Raw genomic sequence first — 13,254 nt, forward strand, 5'->3', positions numbered from 1 at the left:
ACTTCCTGTTTCGCCAACGTATAAGTAATTCACTCCTGATACTGACTCCTCAGATGGCAGCGTTTGCATCTTTTTGGACTACAAAACGTGGCCCGTGGTTACTTCTAGCTTACAAGCACCCATCTTTCATTGGGCGCCGTCACCGTCATCTTTCTTCCTGGAAGACAAATCCTTTGCAGATCTCGCACCCCTCTTTACAAACCTGCGCGGGGCTTTCGGGGGGAGAGGGAGGCAAGACTTTGGTGGGAGCTGCTTCTCTTCACCAGAGCGAGAGTTGACTGCCAAGGCTCGGGCTGGGTTCTCCAGCAATTTCCTGCTGATTCCAGATTCCACTCGAAGCAGCGTGGAGAGAAGTCCGACTTCTTTTCCGTGCGGAGTCTCCACGTTGGACTTGGAGAGCCCGTGGCCGTGAGCCCGGGGCTGAGTCCCTGTCCCAGGCCGACGGCCAGCCCGACGGGGAGGGCCGAGGAGAGGGGTCCCCGGGGCGGCGCGCCGCGCTGGGCTCCGGAGAGGGGGCTGCACGAGGGAGAGCTCGCTCCCACCGCCGCGGGCTCCAACCCCGGGGATGCACTTGAACCCGCCGCGAGGCCGCCCACTTGCCCCGCTCCGAGCGCACCCGCGCCCCGGGCGGAGCCGGACGCGGGCCTCACGCGCTGCTCTGCCTCGGTCGACCGAGAGGCCCAGCCCGGCCCGCGGCGCCGGGGGCCCCACCCAGTTCCCCGGGGTTAGCCCCGCGGCGGACAGCGCATCCCACTCTCGGACCTCGAGTCTGAAAGTGGAGACCGAAGGCCGCCTGTGGCAAAGCTCGGCTTACACTTCATTTTCCGATTTGGAGAAAATGTCACAGGAGAGAGGGGAAAGGCTGGGGGGGGGGGGGGTGAAGAACCGTAAATGCGAGTTCGAGGGGGGCGAGGGCTGCCTGCTTGCGGCTGCGGGCGGCGCGGCGGCGGGGGCGCCCGGCGGGGATTCCCGGTCTCGCAGCGCACCCTAGTGGCCGCCCTGCGCCTCACCCGGTGCCCGCGAAGCTCACCGCGTCTCCCCGAGCTCATTACAGTCCGCAATATATTATTTCTTCCAAAGTATTGACAATGTGTGAGACTCCAGTAACCCCGCAGCTCTTGTCTGTAATCAGCACATTTATTCACATTTAGGGACAAGAATCCGAATTAAATCCCCGTGACCCAGATTGGGTTACAGTGTCATTTTCCCTGGATCCTCTTTTAAATCCACTCCACACCGCTTCTGTGTCTATTACATGCTAATTTAATTTTACTGTGGACGATATTTTCAGCATTTGCTGAGGACAGTAAATTTTGTAGTTTATGTTATTTCACTTTTTATGACTTTTTAACACTTAATAAAATTTTATTAGAGCACTTTTGTGTTTACAAGGCCACAAAACTCTTGGCAGGTTGTCAGAAGTCCTTTTTATTATGATCCTACTGATATACTGCGAGTAATGAAATAATCATGTCCAGAAATGTATCAAAGGCCAGAGGGATTATCCCACTTAATAGCTCCACAGATGCGCCCAGAAGAATGCGGACACGCGGCAGGACGGGCTGAGAGGCGGCGGGAGGAGAGGCAGCCCCCGCGTCTCTTTACCATTTCGGTGCTTTCCTAAAAGGCTACATGCAGGGTCATGTGACTTTCCGCGGTCTCAATAAAAAAAAAAATTATTCTATTGCAATAGCGCTTTTCTTTTTATTCTCCTTGTGTGGGCATTTAAGGCTGTTCTAGTGGCAATGAGGCTGGCCCAGCATATCAGTGTCAGTCACTTTCTTCTCATTTCTAAGTGTACTTTTGTGGCATATAAGCAGCCGATGGTGACACTGGTGTTGATCGTAGGGCTTCTCCAGCCCATGCTGAGAGAAGGCACGGGGAGGGCCCCAGGAGGGCTGGAGGTGTTTGAAGGAACTCTCCCCCGACCCCTTCTGGCAAACCGCACCTTTTACTGTTGCTTTTTGTTTTGTTTCCCAAAACAGGGGAATAGTCACTTGAGGACTCTGCTTTCTGCATTGTACAAAAGAACCGCAGTATGCTGCTTTTATTTTATTTTGGTTTTGAGGGGATAAGACTTGCTATGAGGACAGATACTGTAGCTTTTTTTTTTTTTTTAAAGAACCATTTCCTTTTAAATATCCTTGTAGTCATTTAACACACTGGTGTTCATTCTTGCTGCAAAAGAAGGCCATTGTGCTTCCTGACCCCGAAAGCAAGGTGGGTGGCTTTGTTTTATAATTACATTTTCTGTCTTCAGCTTCGTGTTTCTCTTGCTCTGTTATTTCCTAAGTGGTGTGCCGAAGTGATCAAAGAGTGAGGCATGGAGTCATAAATGGAGTGATTTTGAAATTGCTGTTGCTGTATCCAGGGCACGTGTTCTTCTAAACTTTGGCTCTGAGGGGCTTTGGCAGTATTTTTCACAAGTGTGTGTGTGTGCGTGTGTGTTGCATGTTCCAACACATCACGTTTGGATTTTGGAGTCTGACATTGTTTAAAACAACCCCTGGGGAAGCATGCCTCTTTCCCTGGATCGCCTCTACTACACACATGCGTGGGCTCTCGGGTTCCGATGTACACAGGGGCTGCTCACCAGGGCTCTTTGATTTCAACTTCAAGGGCGCAGTTTTGTTCTTTGTATGCCAGTTGCTAACCATGGGCAAAACTTAGTGCCTGGTCTGTCTACTGTGTGTACAAGATGGTCTGGGTTCTAGAAAGAGCAACTGAAGGCTAGCAGTCATCCTTTAAGAAAAATTTATGTCCTGAGACTATCTGGGCGGCCATGTTTGTCTTTTTACAGTGTTTTCCATTTGCAGACATGAGGCGGTTTTTCTTTTTTTCTCTTGTTCAAATGATTTTTCTAATGTAGCTGAAGAGCTTGGAGAGAAAGTGATCTTAGGCTGGGAGGAAACACTCTTCCTTCATCCTGGCTGTTACTGATGATTCGTATGCTTTGCCTTTTACTGCAAGAGACATAAGGCTGGACAGAGAAAAGGGTTCAGATTTTAGCCCTCCAAATTTCAGAGCATTTTACTTAAGGGAATTTATGCCCAAGTACAGGAATCAGGAAAGCATATTAATTTTAATTCTGCTATAAAGTGACAGTTCAATTTTATAAGTAATTTCTATCTAGGACAATTTAAATAACATTTCAAAGACTGGAATAGCCTTCAAGTTAGAAATATGTTTTATTAGATTATGAAGTAAACCTCTGCTAAGATAGATATTTTGAATGCATCAAAGTGTGTTTTGTAACTCTTATTCAAAAGAGCGGGAGATTGCCTTAAGATAACTGATGACTTACGTCTTGGTCAGTGGAGAGCCTTGCTAGTGTGCACAGGGATTTTACAGCCCTACTGAAGTGTCCAAAGCTGAAAGTAAAGAGTAGAGCCCCAATCCTCTCACCTAGGGAATCCATCTTTGAAAAGAGGAGTAAAGGGGCCAAGCTAGAGGCAGGAAATCAGGAAAGGGTCCCCTCACATGACCAATGTGTCAGAAAGCAGTCTCACACGCTGTCAGAAAGCAGGAGGGGTGGGGGTCCAGAGGACAGGCCCTAGAGCCACACTGCTCGGGTCTGGTTTCACTCTGTTGCATACTCCCTGTGTGGCCTTAGACAAGTTGTTTAATCTCCTTGTGTTTAGTTTCTTCATCTGTAAAATGGGACTAATGAGAGTACCTCCCTCCTAGTGGTTTTGAAGGGTTAAAAGAATTAGTTTATATGAAATACATAAAAAAGATCCTGAATGCTACTTTAACCCTAGGGAGACTAACTTAGCCATTACCTAGCCTGTGCTGGCACAAAGTAGACGTCACTGAATATTTGTCGAGTGAGTGCGGACTCTTCTTTCTGCTGCTCAGGCTGCTTAGGTATGACCCAGGGCCAGTAACTAAGTCAGTGTCAGCGCCAGCTGTGTGCTTGACTTCACCAAGAACGGCCAGCACTCCAGGAAAAGGTGTGTCTAACTGTTCGTTTAGTTTTGTATGAGTTTGTCTCTCAATTAGCAATTGAGGTATAAAGTTTCTGAGGAAAGAAGGAGCTCAAATTTGAGGAGAAGGGTCCCCATATTCAGTGCAGTGCTTTGTAGAGAAGTAACAGATAACCAATAAGATAATCTGATTTAGGAACACATATCAAAGCACCCTTATCATCATTTGTTATTCAATAAACTGTAGTTACAGACACTGTGCTAAACTTTTTGATACATGATCCCACGTCATCCTCACACTGGCCTTCAAATAGGTAGTTATCATAATTCATCTTTTACAAGTAAGAAATATGAAGCTCAGAGAAGTCAAGTGACTTTCCCAAGGTCACACAGCTAGTAAATGACAGATCTGGAAGCTTAACCCAGGTCTCCAGGATTGTAAAATTTATGCAGTTAATCAACCTCTGTTCTACACTATCTCCCAATCTGTTTGGTTTTATAGAGCTCCTAATCAATGTGGTCATTTATGATTTATAGTGTAAACCATCATGAAAATGGAAATAATGAAGGCTGGGACCTAGACCTGTTAAGTCTTGAGTCATCAGCATCTTGTACAGTGATTTGAATGCCTGCCAGACTCAGGGGAGCGAGACACAGGCCTGCCTCCCAGGGCCTTGCCTACCTCAGTTCCTCCCACGGCTACAAGTGGATGTTTGAAAAAAGCCAAGGAGAAGTCAGGATTACTTTTTTCACCCCATTGGAAAATCATGATTAAGATGAATTTACCTGAAGTATTAAAACAACAGGTGAATGGAACTGCGTGTGTGTGTGTGTGTGTGTGTTCAGTTGCTTTAGGCGTGTCCGACTCTTTGCAACCCTATTGACTGTAGCCCGCCAGGCTTCTGGCAGGTGATTAAAGACTTAAAAAGCAGAATTCAGACAAGTGGGTGGCAGAGCACTTTTTCCTTTTCACCAAGAGTTCTTCACGGACTTTAAAGATAGTCATTCTCCCGAGCCAGTTGACAGGTTTCCTGACCATTTCAGGGGGTAAAGAACAAACTGAGACAATAAGGAAAGCCTTGATCCACATACAAGGTCACTTAATGGCTGGCAAAGGTGGTGCAGGCGTGGTCTGCTTTAACAACATGACTGCATGATGGTACCTTTAAACATATGTGTGCAGAATCCCCAAAGAGGCCATCAAAGAGCCCACGAGAGAGAGACACTGTAGGGAACAGTCAACACCCCCTTAGGAAAAAATACATCCAAATCTAAATTTTAAAAGTGGACGATGAAGAGACGAAAGCTGATAAGCAGTATACTTTTCTCGAGAAGAAAAGACTCAGTCTTGGGTTGGTGAGATTCTACCACCACCAAAACAATTAGAATTCAACTTTGACTTGTGACTTCACTGCTGGGAGAAGGGGAGGGAAAGGGGAGGAAACGAGGCGCCTCCAAGAGGCTCATGACTCCACACAGCTCCAGCTCCCTGCCCTAACAGAGAGGCTTGCAGCCTCACCAGTCGGGATTCGCTGCTGGGGATGTATGACCAAGCACTGATGGGGGAGCTGGGCAAGGTTCTGGGTTGACCAGTCCTCTGAGCACTCAACTCACCGTTCTATCTTGGGCTTCTCCTTTCTGAAAGATAAAAGTAATCAGAATTTTAACTCACATTTACAGAGTTTGGGGAATACAGACTGTATTTAGAGTTCATTTTGAGCTCTTCGCCATGAAGTCTGAATGAATTTTTTAAAAAAAATTGACGAGTACCATATTGTGCCTTGCTGAATATTTGATAAGAACACGAGAAAACTAAAAAACCAGCATCAGTTGCTGAATTTAACCCCACTGACATAAAAACGTAGCACGATGGACCACAGAACTGAAGTTGAAAATCTCTGGAAAGAAAGAACTGATGATGCTCCAGCCATTTGGCAGCAGATATAATTTTAAGCCATCAAAACTTTTAAGGACCTTGAGTCATTTTCTTCAAATTGGACTTGCCTTTCTTTCTGCATCTGTGAATTTGCCATGTTAAAGTTTATTGCTATAACCAGTTTTGAATGATAGTGCATCTTTTTTGAAAAGGTCTGAGTACTTTTTGATTATTTGATGGAAAGGATATACACTTTTCCTTCTTATGCAGCTTTCAAACCAACTGCTCTGATATAATAAAATCTTGAAAAAAATGTATGCACCCTTTTTAAGCTAAGAGCACACATTATGCTCCCTGAAAATTATGTGATTGCTGAAAGCATGTTATGAATGAGATAGTTCTCAGCTCTAGATTAGTCAGCTAGCCGGCAGATCAGATCTTATTCCTACAATTCCGGAATTGAGAATGAATGTAATGATCAGCAATGCCCAAATGCAAACCTCAAGGCAACAAAGCAGTGAGCCCCCAGGGCAGGCTGTGAGGACAGGAAGCCACTGGAATCTGGTTGCTAGGAGACACTTGCTTTTGCTGGAGGCAGGAAGATGTCCTTGAGCGTGGCTTCCCCTGGGGTCGGCTTTGGACAAGCTGTGAGTCAGTCTGTCCTTGCTAGTGCCACCCTCCCAGTAGGATTGACCAGCCCATGGTTGCAGGTGACGTGGAGGGGCAATGATGGGCTCTGTCACCTCAGCAAGTTTCTCACACATGCCCTGCCTTTCTGATAGACTCTTGAAATCAAGAACTATTTCATATGTCTATTCTGGGTTATGAGGATATGGCAAAGGTAGACCCCTGCATGATGCTTACATCTGTAAGAATTTTGCAACATGAAATTACATGAAACAGGGGACTTCCCTGGCAGTCCAGGGGTTAAGATTCTGCTTCCACTGCAGAGGTTGCGGGGTCGATCCTTGGTCAGGGAACTAAGACCCCACATGCCATGCTGGGCAGTGAGGTCAAAACAAAACCAATAAAAACATAAATACACAAATAAATAAAAGTACAGGAAACAGCCTACAAGTGCTGCAGGGAAAAAGAGGGATAGGATCATTAGTTAATAGGAATAGAAAGAGATGTCCTGGGAGAGAGAACTGGGGCTGGGAGGCTTGCTTAGGGAAGGATGACTTTGACAGGAGAATAACATCGACCTGGGAGAGCGCTCTTGGGGGCGGATGGGGTGGAGGACAGTGAACCTTGTCTTTCTTGCTCACAGAAGTATCCCTAGTGCCTAGGTCAGTGATTGGTAGAAGGTGCAGCCTCAGTGCTCAAGGGCATTAAAAAATTAGGGTGCTACCGGGAGATTCTGAGCATGGTAGAGAAGAAAGTTTTGTGGTTTATAAGTGCTCTTCCTTTTTTAAAAAAAATTATTTATTTTAATTAGAGGATAATTCTTTTACAATATTGTGACGGTTTTTGCCATACGTCAATATGAGTCAGTCACTGGTATACATGTGCCCCCCTACATCCTGAACTCCTATCCCTCCCTCCCTCCCCACCTTATCCCTTCAGGTTATCACAGAACACGGGCTTTGGGTGCCCTGCTTCATACATCAAACTCGCACTGGTCCTCTGTTTTACATATGGTAATGTGTATGTTCTAATGCTGTTCTCTCAAACCATCCTACTCACCCCTTCTCCCACTGAGTGCAGAAGTCTGTTCTTTACGTCTGTCTCCTTGCTGCCCTGCATGTAGAATCATCGGTACCACCTTTCTAGATTCCATACAAGTGCTCTCTCAAATGCATTATTTCTCAAATACATGCAGTTTATTTATATGCCAATTACAACTCAGTGAAGCTATTGAAAATACATGATCTCATTGAAGTCAAATCAAGTCACTCAGTTGTGTCCGACTCTTTGTGACCCCATGGACTGTAGCTTACCAGTCCATGGAATTTTCCAGGCAAGAATACTGGAGTGGGTTGCCATTTCCTTCTCCAGGGGATCTTCCCAACCCAGGGATCAAACCCAGGTCTCCTGTATTGCAGGCAGAACCTTTACAGTCTGAGCTGGTGCAGGGCACCTGCTCGTTATTTCATTCCTCAGAGGAAGAAACAGAAGGACCCAGAGAGGCTCATGGCTTGCCCAAGTTTAGATGTTTCAGAAGCCGAGACTCCTGGGTCTTCTCTTTCCACACACCTCGTTCGCTCCCTTCTGGGAGCAGCTCTCTGCTGAGGGGCTTGGGACAAGGCCAGCCTCTGGTGGAGGAGGCCAGCCGGGAGGCGGTGACAAATGGCTGTTTATGAGGTGACTGTGGTGCTGGCTCGGGGGACTGGAGAGGAAAACAGGAGAGCAGGGTTTTCTCCCTCTCTCTCTCTTTCACCCTGAGCTTTGCTCACTTTGCCTTTCCTCCCCATTCTCCCTCAATTGCTGCTGGGGTCCAGACCTCTGAGGACATTCCTTGCTAAGCGTCACTTGGGTGGACTCCACGACTGCCACAGTGGCCACAGGGCCAGCTTTGTGGCAATACTGTACTGTCCAGAGAGGAAAGGGCAACCTCCCCCTCCCCAGTTTTACTGAGATAGAATCGACAAATAACATTGTCTAAGTTCAAATTATGCAACATAATGCAAATTGCATGTTTGCAAATTTGCATATTGCAAAAGGATTACCAAAAAACCAAAGATTAGTTAACATTCATCACCTCATATAATTACAATTTGTTTCCCTTGTGATGAGAACTTTTAAGATCTACTCTCTTAGCTATGTCTGAATATACAATCAGTTCAGTTCAGTTCAGTCGCTCAGTCGTGTCCGACTCTTTGCGACCCCATGAATCGCAGCACGCCAGGCCTCCCTGTCCATCACCAACTCCCGGAGTTCACTCAGACTCACGTCCATCGAGTCAGTGATGCCATCTAGCCATCTCATCCTCTGTCGTCCCCTTCTCCTCCTGCCCCCAATCCCTCCCAACATCAGAGTCTTTTCCAATGAGTCAACTCTTTGCATGAGGTGGCCAAAGTACTGGAGTTTCAGCTTTAGTATCATTCCTTCCAAAGAAATCCCAGGGCTGATCTCCTTCAGAATGGACTGGTTGGACCTCCTTGCAGTCCAAGGGACTCTCAAGAGTCTAACTGTGGTCACCATGCTATATGTTGCATCCCTAGAACTTATGGATCTCACAACTGCAAGTAACTGTAACTTTGGACCATTTTCACCCAGTCCCCTCACCCACTGCCCCTGTCTCTGGCAAGTGCAAATCTGACCTTTGTTTTGAGTTTGTTATTTTTTAGATCCCATGTATAAGTGAGATCATACAGTACTGTCTTTCTCTGACTTATTTCACATAGCATAATGCCCTCGAGAGCAACACCTTTTGGATCTGAAGCATGATATCTGTGGCACCTCTTGAGAAGGTCTGATATAAAAGAGAATACAAAGAATGAGATTTGGAGCCCGTCAAATATTACTCATATTTGAACTGCACTTGTGACCGTTGCATTTAAATAGGTATTTAAAAGACCATCTTAATGGGCTTCCAGCTCTGGTTTCAAAAATAGTCATGCAACTCTCACATGTGTGAATGAAAATCACCTAGATTTTGACTTGAAAATACAATGGCCTCACAAATATAAGCCATTAGACCGTGTGAGAGAGGCCATATAGTCCTAGGCACTCTGGAAGCAGATGACTGAAGCTGGAATCCACATTCTACCATTTATTGAATACTAGGTGTTACTTAACCTCTTCGAGTCTCAGTTTCCTACTTAACAGGTTTGTGTGCCAATTAAATAATAAATGAAATATAAGGAATTGTTTGCAGCTCCACTGATCACCTTCTGGCTGGTCACCACCGTCACCTCCATCATCAGCTCATCATCTTCATCAGCTGCATTACCAAAAACAGTCTGTCCCAGCCCGTGGCACTAGAGAAAAGCAGATTTGCTTTCTTTAGCATCTGGAGTCTCCCGAGGCTGAAGGTTATATTCCTAATGCTACAACTTTAATGACTTTTACCCTTATACCTCCTTCAGCAGTCTTTTTCTCCCCTACCAACTTGCTCATCTAGAGCTGTTCCACCTGAAGGGCTTCTTGGTACACACTTGTTGAGTAAATGTATGAAATGAATCGCATCACATCCAGTGAGGATTCTTCCTTTGTGAAGGGTTGTGGTGGTGGTTGGTGAATAGTGTTGATAAATAGGAGTGACTTGGGACAAGGGTTTCTGTGGGGTTAGGTGCTAGATTATCAACCCAGTCATTCAGAAATTCCTTTGCATTAAACTGCAAAGCAACCAACTGGAAAAGAAAAATTCAGTCAACTAGTTCTTTTAGGGAAAACATCCAGGTTAGCAAGCTTTTTTCCCCACTCTGACATCCTCTCATTGGCCTCTGCAGTGGCGTGGCTAGATTGAGTCATTGGCCCAACCACAGCCTTACCTGAGGCTCCTGTGACACAGCCCCCAGTTCAGTTTGCTTTCCAGCCCCAAAGCACTCAGCCAGCTGCTCTAGAAAGAGCAGGCTTGACCACCTCCAGCCCCGTCACCAAGCCTCCATGACCTGCTTGTTCTCATAGTCATTTTGGTGCTGAAGCCCAGTTTGCATCAGAGTACAGATAAGGGGTAGAACAGCAATATTAACCGCCTGCATAATAAGGCAAATGGGAACAGGAATTTTTTTTTTTTAATTAAAAAAAAAAAACCCCAAAACTCAAGAAATCAGCTCGAGTGAAAGGCAGTTTGGGGCCAGTAAGACATATCTTCCCAAGAGATATCATACCAATATCTGGAAACAAGAGGTCTCTTCTTAATAACAAAGTCAAACAGACATATACCCACCCTTTAGTCTTTTAGTCATACTTCAAAGTAAAAAAAAAAAAAAAAAAAAGTATTAGGCCTGTATTTTCCTTTATTAGCAGAAGCACTTCTTCATATTCTCCCAAGAATGGTAGCGGCTAATAGTGACCTTGAACAGGTTCTAGGATCCTGGCAAACTCACTTAACTCTGGCTGCTCCATCCCCAGGAGCTCAGACTGCCAGTCTTGAGTCATCTCAGCTGGGGATCTGGCTTTACATTTCTTTGCATAAATTCAGGCCATGGGTCTCATCCTAAAGTAATATCAGATCTGTATCCAAGAGACACTTTTCTTTTAGATTCATTTGCCTATCCATCAATCCAGTCCTTAAATATTTTCACACAGTCTATATATTCCAAAAGATGCCTTGTCTGTCTTCTTGACTACTGTATCTCTAAAACTTAGCCTATGTCTGGAATAGCATAATCACTGAAAGAATATTTGTTCAGTAAATAATCAAATGATTATCAAATGCCCACTGTGTATTGAAACTGGAGGGTATCAATATGATAAAACACGGTTCCTGACCTCTTGGTATTCACAATTCTTTTTCAGCCTGGCTTTGTACCTCATCAGAAAAATAGATTTCAAGGCTGCTAATGCTCTTTTTATATTCAATTGACTGGCCATTTCAATAACTGACTGCGTAGTGCATTGAAACAGATGCAAAATTCCCTTCAGAGACAAATGAGGGGAAAAAAAATAATCAGCTTCACATCATACAGATTCTCATAATTTCTCCCTAAAGTGCACAGCACCTAGTCACTAATTGCTGTAGGAGACTTTGGAGACACTGATCTAATGACGGCACCATTTCCTACAGGTCTTGTTAGTTCCTAAAACCATATGTAAGAAGTTATTGTATTTGGTTTTCTTAAGCCGTATTTTAAAAGCAAGGCATTTAATTAGTGCTTGTTAAGATGTTGCAAGTGCTCTGACCGCTTCTGTCACCTCTGCTGTTTCTTCTTGGTCAGCATATTTTCTGAAAGTGTTGTTTCCAGGAAAGCGCATGAGATGTTTCTCTGTTTGGAAGCTGTGTGTGTCCACACGAAGCTGGTTTGGAATGGAGACCCAGGACCTTGTCAGACTGGCTGTGCAGGAAGGGCCTCTATGTTCCCAGCAGCTTCTTTGAAAGACCTCTGGTTTTGACATATTTATTAAGAAAGCTGAGACCTCAAAATGGGTTTAGGACCACTATAGGAGCCCTAGAGAAGAAGATCACGAAAGGGAAATGTATTCGAAATATTAAATCTAAATGTGTTTGTAAACATTTCCTAAAAGGGGAGTTTGCTTGAAAGGATGTAATTTTCTGTTACTCTAAGAGATGCTAGGAAAACTGCAAAACAGTTCATGGCACTGAAAAATCCATTGATACTAAAATAATAAATATGTTGAATATGGTTCTATTAAATTTGCAAATACATAATACCATTAATTTAATTTAATTAATTAAATTTAAAATTCAAGCTGGTTTTAAACAGTCAGACAATTTTACTGAGTTTTCCCCAGAATCCTTTATCCACATTCAGATTAGAAGGGCTTGATATCTGTGGTTTATGAATCCCAAATACATGCCAAATCCAGTTCTAAAAAATATTACAGGACAATACAATATGGAATATGTGGATATGAAGAAATACATGTGTCTAGATAGGTTAAGGAATGTTATATAACCTACTAAGATAATTTACTTATATCCCCCCTCCCATACCCCAAACATATATTTAAAGTTTCATGCTGGTTATTGCATAAGTGATAAGTTTAAAAATTTTCCACTCTCTTTGAAATGTGCTCTTTTAAGGTAATCCTTAATTAAAGAGGAAGTCCAATGAATGTAATATACACTTAGCCAAATTATTAAATCTCCATATTCCCTAAGAAACTTCTATTGAAATCCCTTTTGCCTCCATAACTGAAACGTTTAAATATAAACCTTTAAATATATCCTCAGTGAAGGATTAGCATTTGGCACCGGGTGTAAACATTTCCTGTTGGGCCCTCAACCACTAACAAGCTTCTTGTTTGGGAAAGAGGGGGCAGGAAAGGGGGGAGGGAGGGAAGATAAGGGAGAAGTTGGCCAACTGGACATCTGAAATCTTGATCATGGTTTTCGCTTTGCACTGATGATCAGTGGTATTGGTGTCTATCCGGGCATCTTTGTTTGGATGGAGAGGACCCAAGACCATCTGCAGTCATGACGGTTATTAGAGCAGCCCAGCCAGACATCTGGCTGCATCCCTGCCCCTGAAGTAGTTGTCGGCTACTCCTGATTCTCTTTGAACGTATTACCGTGATTCACCAGTTTCTTGATGTGAGCTAGTGTCAAGTCCTGGCTTCAGTCTAGTTGGAAACAAGATTTATGAAATGAGCAGGGGTATCCCCTTTGCTGGAAGAGTGGCTGCTTTCGTCGGCATAGGGTTTAATGGTGTGGCAGTTTCCTCTGCTCCCTGTACAACTCACTCTTTGAACACGGAGAGAAATAGAGCATCAGAAAATTATTTTCATGGTGTTGCCATGTTTACTGTTTCCTGTGGTCTTTGCCTGAAAGTGTTTTTAACAAAAACGAGAGTTGAGCAAAGAAGTACTTGAGCCAGGGGATAA

The sequence above is a fragment of the Capra hircus genome, chromosome 2 (genome assembly GCF_001704415.2).
Source record: "Capra hircus breed San Clemente chromosome 2, ASM170441v1, whole genome shotgun sequence".
Lineage (NCBI taxonomy): Eukaryota > Metazoa > Chordata > Mammalia > Artiodactyla > Bovidae > Capra > Capra hircus.